Genomic DNA, 9399 nt, shown 5'->3' on the forward strand with positions numbered 1-9399 from the left:
GAAACTGAAATCAGAGGAGGCAAAAAAGCAAGCGAAAGTGAAGTTGGAGGAAGAAAAAAAGCAACAGAAAGAGAATAAGAAAAAGCAAGAGAAAGAGAAGAAAGAGAAAGAGAAGGAAGAGAAGATTAGACTAGAGGAGGAAAAAAAGAACGCAAAAGAGAGAATAAAGAAACTTGAAAATGAGAATAAGGAGAAGGAAAAGGAAAATAAAAGGTTTGCAGAAGAAGAGAAAAGGAGACTAAAGGAGGAAAAAAAGAACGCAAAAGAGAGAATAAAGAAACTTGAAAATGAGAATAAGGAGAAGGAAAAGGAAAATAAAAGGTTTGCAGAAGAAGAGAAAAGGAGACTAAAGGAGGAAAAAAAGAACGCAAAAGAGAGAATAAAGAAACTTGAAAATGAGAATAAGGAGAAGGAAAAGGAAAATAAAAGGTTTGCAGAAGAAGAGAAAAGGAGACTAAAGACTGAAAAGAAAATACAGAAGAAGGACAAGAAAAAGAAAGAGAAGGAACAAAAGAGAAGGGGGGAGAGGGTGGTGGGCTGATAGGCACCCCTCTCAGGGTGGTGGTGTGGTGGGGAGGGTGCTGGGCTGATAGGCACCCCTCTCAGGGTGCTGGGGTAGTGGAGGGCAGAGGGGAGGGTGGTGGAGGGAGAGGGGAGGGTGGTGGGGGGGAGAAAGGGGGGTGGTGGGGGGAGAGGGGAGGGTGATGGGGGAGAGGGGAGGGTGGTGGAGGGAGAGGGGAGAGTGGTGGGGGGAGAGGGGAGGGTGGGGGGATGGCTCCATCTCTTCCTAGCATCGCCATAATGATGTTCTCATGTGGTGTGTGGTGTGTGGTGTGTGGTGTGTGAGTGTGAGTGTGTGAGTGTGTGTGTGTGTGTGTGTGTATTAGTGGTAGAAATGGAGGCGTTTCGCCTGGACAGGCACACAAAATCAAAGTACATTATCGGTTCAGGAGAAGATATAGATTTTTTACCTGGGTTGTTTCCTGTGTTCCCCAGACCTTTTAAAGACTGGTAGTAATGATGTGTGAATGGCACTAGAGTACCAGAGTACTAGACTATCAACGGAAGATAAAACAGTATCAGGAGAGGAGAGAGGAGAAGAAGCAAGAGAAAGAGAAATGGGAGGAACAGAAAAAATTTGCGAAAATTGAACTTGCGATGCAAAAAATAAAGGAGGCAGATATGAAAATAAAAGACTGGGAGGAGCAACAGAGAAAGAGAGAAAATGAGAAGGAGAAGGACGAAAAAGAAACGTGCATTAGAGGAAAAGGAGGCAGAAGAGAGAAATGAGAAGCAGGACAGACCAAAAACAACGTCAAAGGAGCTACTCAGAGAGAAGATGGCAGAGACCTATGAAAGGGCAAGACTCAAAGCCAAAGAGGAGAGTGAAGATGTGAAACAACACTGATAGTCCGGGAGCCAAAGCTTTTTTTTTCTTCTTTTTTTTTGGATGAACCTTGTTTTGTCAGGTAAAGTTTTTTTTCTCTGCTGTTTCTTGTTGCTTGGGGTAACCTCTTCAAAATACAGGAAGGTGCCCTGTGATAGCCCTTGTGCATTTCAGATATTAACCCCTTCATGCCCGAAATGCCAAATATTCATGCAAAATACTCAAATCAAATGCATCAAATTTATGTTCACTCATGTTTACTCATACTCATGTATGTACAATGTATTTTTTGTGTTACTATTCATTAATTTGAAAGATTTTTTTTAAGTAAGTAAGTAAGTAAAGCTTTATTTATATAGCACCTTTCATACAAGAAATGCAGCTCAAAGTGCTTTACAACAGGAATAAGAACATAAAGTAAGGCAGTGGCTTGGTCGAGGACTTGCTGGAACGGTGCATCCACATTACCAATGGCTGATAGTTCGTACTCAGCTTTCAGGACTTTGATGACAGAGCCTTTTCCCAACCCATAGTAAGACGCTACGGTGTTGCATCCCGATATGGTATTACATTCATACATGGACTGATGAAAGGTTCTTGACAATTTCTTGTGAATGCTTGGCCAGTGTCGACTTGATTTAGTATAATAGTGGTCCACTGTTGCCCTTTCCTTGCGGGGGGATTCCATGATGAGTGGTACATCCAGCCCTGCCTGAAGGTGATGGTGAAGGAGGAGGACAAACACGTCTGTGTGATCAGAAACCACAGAGATTTGATGGGCTTCTCCAGCACACATCAGGACTTGTTGGACAATGATGGTGTCAACTTCTTCCTGCTGATCTTCTTGATCATAGTGGTTCCTTCTTTCTTCCATCTTGATCTCGATGGGGCATGGGTCCTCCCCTGTCACCACCAACTTGTGTTTGTTGGTGCTCCGTAGATGGAAAAGCCTGTCTTGGGTCAGTTCCTCATATAATAATAATAATAATAATAATAATAATAATAATAATAATAATAATAATAATAATAATACACTACCGTTCAAAAGTTTGGGGTCACCCAGACAATTTCGTGTTTTCCATGAAAACCTGCACTTTTATTTATCAAATGAGTTGCAAAATGAATAGAAAATATAGTCTAGACATTGACATGGATAGAAATAATGATTTTTATTTGAAATAATAATTTTGTCCTTCAAACTTTGCTTTCGTCAAATTGCTTTGCAGCAATTACAGCATTGCAGACCTTTGGCATTCTAGCGGTTAATTTGTTGAGGTAATCTGAAGAAATTTCACCCCACGCTTCCTGAAGCACCTCCCTTGATGGGCACTTCTTGCGTACCATACGGTCAAGCAGCTCCCACAACAGCTCAATGGGGTTGAGATCTGGTGACTCCGCTGGCCACTCCATTACAGACAGAATACCAGCTGCCTGCTTCTTCATTAAATAGTTCTTGCATAATTTGGAGGTGTGCTTTGGGTCATTGTCCTGTTGTAGGAGGAAATTGGCTCCAATCAAGTGCTGTCCACAGGGTATGGCATGGCGTTGCAAAATTTAGTGATAGCCTTCCTTATTCAAAATCCCTTTTAGCATGTACAAAAGCAGCCCCAGACCATCACATTACCTCCACCATGCTTGACAGATGGCGTCAGGCACTCTTCCAGCATCTTTTCACTTGTTCTGCGTCTCACAAATGTTCTTCTGTGTGATCAAAACACCTCAAACTTCGATTTGTCTGTCCATAACACTTTTTTCCAATCTTCCTCTGTCCAATGTCTGTGTTATTTTGCCCATATTAATCTTTTCCTTTTATTGGCCAGTCTCAGATATGGCTTTTTCTTTGCCACTCTGCCTAGAAGGCCAGCATCCCGGAGTCGCCTCTTCACTGTAGACGTTGACACTGGCGTTTTGCGGGTACCATTTAATGAAGCTGCCAGTTCAGGACCTGTGAGGCGTCTATTTCTCAAACTAGAGACTCTAATGTACTTGTTTTCTTGCTCAGTTGTGCACCGGGGCCTCCCACTTCTCTTTCTACTCTGGTTAGAGCCTGTTTGTGCTGTTCTCTGAAGGGACTAGTACACACCGTTGTAGGACATGTTCAGTTTCTTGGCAATTTCTCACATGGAATAGCCTTCATTTCTAAGAACAAGAATAGACTGTCGAGTTTCATATGAAAGTTATCTTTTTCTGGCCATTTTGAGAGTATAATCGAACCCACAAATGTGATGCTCCAGAATTTCAGGGGTCGGGAACCTTTTTGACTGGGAGAGCCATAAAAGCCAAATATTTCTAAATGTATTTCATTGAGAGCCATATAGTATTTTTAACATATAATAAATTAAATATGTCTTACTTTTAATGCGATTTCTGGTGCTGCATGGTTTTGCTGATGTCCTTGTAGTCTGGTTCATACGTGGTGAGGTTGAGCTTCATGCAGGCGTTGAGGCTTCCATCAGTTAAACGTGAGCGTAGGTTGGTCTTAATGTTCCTCATATGCGAGAATGACTGCTCACATATACATGTATGTAGAGCCAAACATGGTCAATACGGCAATACTAACACGCTGCATTGTGTGGTATGTCACAGGAAGCTCGTTCCAAGTTTTCAGAATCAGCTGGTCTTTTTTCAGTTTTTTCATTTCTGTCCACTTGTGTTCCCTCGCCAGCTCTGCTCGCTGTCGCGCAAGACTTTCCAACTCTCCATTAAGTGTCTTGAACTTACTCATCCACATGTCTGATGCCTTCAGGTCAGCAACTTCCAGCTCAAAGTCTCCCATAGAGACCCCAGGGATGCATGTCAGGTCGATTTTGTCCACTGCACACTCATGTGGATGAGTGATGAACTTGAAAAGACCAGTGCGCGCACGAAATTCTCCAAAACGTGCTTTGAATGACTGCAGGAGATTGGACGTAAAGCCAGCTAGCTGCTGGAGATCCAGATGTTGAGTGAAGTCACTTGCTAAGCATGCATCTCTAAATTGTTGCAGTGTTACAAAGTGCAGAAGACGACCTGTTTCAATGTCCCTGAGAAAGACTTCCAGCTTGCTTTCAAATGCAAACACTGCTTGTTGAAGGGATGAGATTGTATTTCCAATACCTTGCATTTTCACATTGAGCTGGTTCAGATGGCCTGTTATGTCCACGAGATAGTGAAACTGCAGGAGCCAGTCAGTGTTGTCTAGCTCAGGATGCTTGACGCCTTTCATTTGAAGAAAAGTCCGGATTTCACTCAGGCAAGCTGCAAAACGGCTGAGCACCTTTCCCCTTGACAACCAACGCACGTTGCTGTGTAAAAGCAGACTGGGATAATGATTCCCAACTTCTTCTAACAGAGCTTTAAACTGGCGATCATTTAAAGCTCGGGCAACAACAGTTTTTTTTCTTTAGCAAACTCCATGAAAGACGTGAATAAATCCTCTCCTCTGGTTGTCCCTTTCATTGGCAAAACAGCCAAGCTTTCCTCACGCAGTGTGTCACCTGCAGCATACCTGGCAAATATACTGAACTGAGATAGATGGCTAACATCTGTTGACTCATCTAACGCGAGAGAAAAGTATGTCCCGGCGTTTATGTCCTTAATTTGTGTTTCCTCAACTTGATTTGCCATCATGATGCTACGATCGTGAACAGTTCTTGCTGCATGTGTTTTATTCGTTTGATTATCTTGTCTTTATTTGGGAAGTCATCAAACAGTTCATTGGCCACATCAAGCATGAATGTTTTGGCATACTCGCCATCTGTGAATGGCTTTCCATTCCTGACTATTGCCAAAGCACCCGCAAAGCTAGCGGAATTCCCGTCACCTTGCTTGGTCCACCCACGCAGTTGCTGTTGACTCGTCTGCACTTTCCGCTGTAGCTCCTCGCATGCCTTTTTCCTGCTGTCCCCCGCTGGATATTTCGATGCAAATGAAGCATGATGCGTATCGAAGTGCCGCTTTATATTTGACCGTTTCATCGATGCAATTTTATCATTGCATATTAGACATACCGCAGATCCTGCGATCTCCACAAATGCAAATTCCTCTGTCCACGCAGCCTGGAATGCACGGTAATCATCGTCTTTTTTTCTTTTTGCCATCTTTCTCGTTACAAGGGTTGAAGCGTATAAGCTAGTTCACTATCTGATCAAATTGTTTTTTATTTATTCACCTTTACAACGACCTCTGACACTCTCGCGAGACATTGGTTCCCGACCCGACCCACGGGTCACGGGTCATGGGTCCCGTGAAGAGTCCCGTGAAATTTAACTTCAAAACTAATTTCTGTTTACTTTAAAATGACACAGTATTATTACGCAATATCACAAGTATTTTAAAATCAGTTCCAAACAGATTTTTGTTTTCCAACTTTTTATTATTTATTTTTTTAACTTTTCAACCCAATTGTCTGGGAGCCATATGCCGTCACCGGAAGAGCCATAGGTTCCCGACCGCTGCTCCAGATACTCAACTAGCTCAAAGGAAGGCCATTTGTATAGCTTTAACCAGCAAAACTGTTTTCAGCTGTGCTAACGTAATTGCACAAGGGTTTTCAAGGTTTTTCTAATCATCCATTAGCTTTTAACGCGATTAGCAAACACAATGCTGGAGTGACGATTGCTGGAAATGGGCCTCTACACACCTATGTAGATATTCCATTAAAAACCAGATGTTTGCAGCTAGAATAGTCATTTTCCACATTAACAATGTATAGAGTGTATTTCTGATTAATTTAATGTTATCTTCATTGAAAAAAACTGTGACCCCAAACTTTTGAACGGTAGTGTACATTAGACTTATATAGAGCTTTTCTAGCCACTCAAAGACGCTTTACAAACTGAAAAGATTGAGTAGTAATAATAAAAAGAAACAAAAGGTAAATAGAAGTATAGGGGCCTAATTGAGGTAGTGCGTTCTAGAGGGACGGGGCTGTGGCTGAAAAGGCCCTATCACCCCAGGTCTGGAGCTTGGTCCTGGTGGTCTTGAGGGTGGTTTGGTCATCAGACCTGAGGCAACGGGAGGGGGTGTGGAGGGGCACGAGGTCGGCAAGGTAGGAAGCGGCCAGATTGTTGATGGCTTTGTAAGTGGTGAGTAGGATTTTGAATTGGATCCTGTATTTTACCGGGAGCCAGTGTAGGTTTTGGAGGACAGGGGTGATGTGGTCACAGCAGCAAGTGGAGGTGAGCAGACGGGCAGCAGAGTTCTGGACGTATTGGAATTTGTTTAGGATGTTATTGTTGTTAAACCGTAGGGGATGCTGTTGCAGTAGTCGAGTCGGGAAGTCATGAAGGTCGTGGATGAGAGTTGCAGCAGCGGAAAAGGACAGGGAGGGTCGGGTGCAGGCAATGTGGGAAAAAAGCTGATTTAGTGACCTGGTTGGCATGGGGAAGGAACGAGAGGGTGGGGTCAAAGATGATGCTTGGGGTCAAAGATGAGGTTGCGGACGTGGTTGGGGGGGGTTACGGTGAAGCCATCGATGTTGAGTGAGAATGTCTGGGTGGAACGGGTGAGGGACTTTGGGCCGATGATGAGGATTTCCGATTTATTGCAGTTGAGTTTCAGAAAATGTTATTGTATCCATGATTTTATGTCGTTGAGGCAGGTAGTGAGAATGGAGTGGGTGTTAGGGGAGATGGTTTTGGAGGAGAGGTAGAGTTGGGTGTCATCAGCATAGCAGTGGAAGCGGAGGCTATGGCGGCGGAGGACCTGTCCAAGGGGAAGGATGTACAGGATGAAGAGGAGGGGGCCTAGCACTGAACCCTGGGGGACACCGTGGGTGACTGGAGCAGTGGAGGATTTACTGTTATTTATTGAGATGTATTGATATCTGTCTGAGAGATAGGACTTGAATCAGGAGAGGGCGGTGCCGGTTATGCCAATGTGTTGGAGACGGGCGAGGAGGATGGAATGGTTGATGGTGTCAAAGGTGGCGCTGAGGTCGAGGAGGATGAGGATGGTGAGGTGGCAGAAAGGAGTATGTCATTGGTGATTTTTAGTAGTGCTGTTTCAGTGCTGTGTTTGGAATGGAAGCCAGATTTGAATGGTTCATACAGGTTATTGCAGTCGAGGTGGGATTTGAGTTGGGCAGCAACAACTTTCTCAAGGATTTTGGACAGGAAGGTGAGATTGGAAATGGGTCGGTAGTTGTTGGGGGTGTCAGGGGCGAGACCGGGTTTTTTAAGTATGGGTGTAATAGCAGCGAACTTGAGGGCAGGGGGGACAATGCTGGTGGACAGGGTGAAGTTAATTATGTTTGTGATGAGTGGGGTGAGTGTGGGGAGACAGGCCTTGACTAGGGAGGAGGGAATGCGGTCCAAGGCGCAGATTGAGGACTTCATGCTGGTGACTGTGTATATAATAATAATAGGTTCAGCTGTTTCTTGTTGTAAATGGATGACGAGACAACCTTCTGGGCCGGTAGCTTTGTTGATAAGAGGAGATGATTACGCTTTATGGAACGAGAAGCTTCGAGTTCCATAACGCTTTTATACAACGGTTACCACGTTTATCTATCAATATTTCACAAAAGAAAGACAAGACAAACTTTTAATTAATGTATTTGAATGGAACTATGTTTTAAGTGTATTAATCCTCTGAACAGTTGTTTATTGGTTGCTAAGCAACAGTAAGAATGTTACTTCGATAACGGTAATATATACAAACGCGGAGTAATATGAAAACATGTGTCAACATTCCATTTAGCCGTGCGTATATCATGGATATCAGCACGGCTAGAACGCAAACTGACCAATAGAGACAATGGACCGGATCTATCCGTTGTATAATGGGGAGTGTGTCTATGTTCCCACAGCCCGATGGTCCCACAGCCCAATGGTCCGACGGCCAATGTTCCCACATTTCTAAGTAATCTAACTAACCCTAGCCCTAGCCCTAGCCCTAATCCTAACCCTAACACTGACCCTAACACTGACCCTAACCCTATCCCTAGCCCACCTATGAAATATTAGAAATGTGGGACCATTGGGCTGTGGGACCATTGGGTTATGGGAACATAGGGATGACCCTGTATAATGTTTCTTGTTGACCCCTGTCTCTCTGACATCTCTGGTGACGGACTTGGGCCCGATCCCGATTCCCTTTCCTACCCCTACAGCTCGTTTTGGAGTGCCACTCGCTTTAGAGCCTCTGAACAGAGCCACAAGGCATAGTGGTTGAAATCTTTCCCTAAGAAAAGACAAGACTGACTTCATACCTGTCAGACAGTGACGTCTACCTCATCTTCGACAGGTACTATGGCCGTTGGGCCCAGGGGCTGAGGCTGTTCTTGCCCGTTTTACTGTGCTCTCAACTTCGCTCCATGTAGGGGGCCTTGTTTCCATCTGGTGCTCAGGTGGTTGGATTGGTGGCATGTCATCCGGAATGCTGGCTGGCACATGCCTCTGGTTGTCAGAGTAGGTCTTCCTCAGGTGCTCCTCTAGTTCCCTTATGGGTACTTTGAGGGTCCCTGTTTTCTCCTTGACAAAGAGGTCTTTGACGAACTTGTAGGGATCTCTGTAGAAGGCAGTCCTCGTTCGCTCTTTCTTCTTGTGTTGCTTTCTCAAGCATTCTGCTCTTCGCAGTGTTGCAAGACGCCGCTTGATGTCGGCCTGTAGTGCCTCAAGTCCTTTCCTTTCCACTTCTGTGGCCTTCTTCCACTGTTTTCTCAGGCACCTTCTTTCTTTCACAAGTCTTTCAATCTCTTGTTGTCTCCTGGACTTGAGATGGGCTGATGGTTCCTTCTGTGTCCCATGGTTCTTACTTTTCACCCCAAACCTCTCTGCTCCATAGCTGTAAATTATCTCTCCAATCTTGTCCAGTTTTCTTTCCACGCCTCCTTTCAGACCTTCTAGAAGATGGACAAGGTCTGTGTCTGTGTTTTCCCACTCCTTTTTCTGGCAGGCTTTAGGCCACAAGATTTGAGGCTTTCGTCCATTCATCTTCCTCTCCACTGCTGTCTGTGGCTAGATTGGCTCTGGACTCATGTCCGTTGATGGATCTGTGCTTGGTTGAGCTTCGTCTGGGGTTCTGATACC

The sequence above is a fragment of the Nansenia antarctica genome (assembly GCF_963989245.1).
Source record: "Nansenia antarctica genome assembly, chromosome: 1".
Classification (NCBI taxonomy): Eukaryota; Metazoa; Chordata; class Actinopteri; order Argentiniformes; family Microstomatidae; genus Nansenia; species Nansenia antarctica.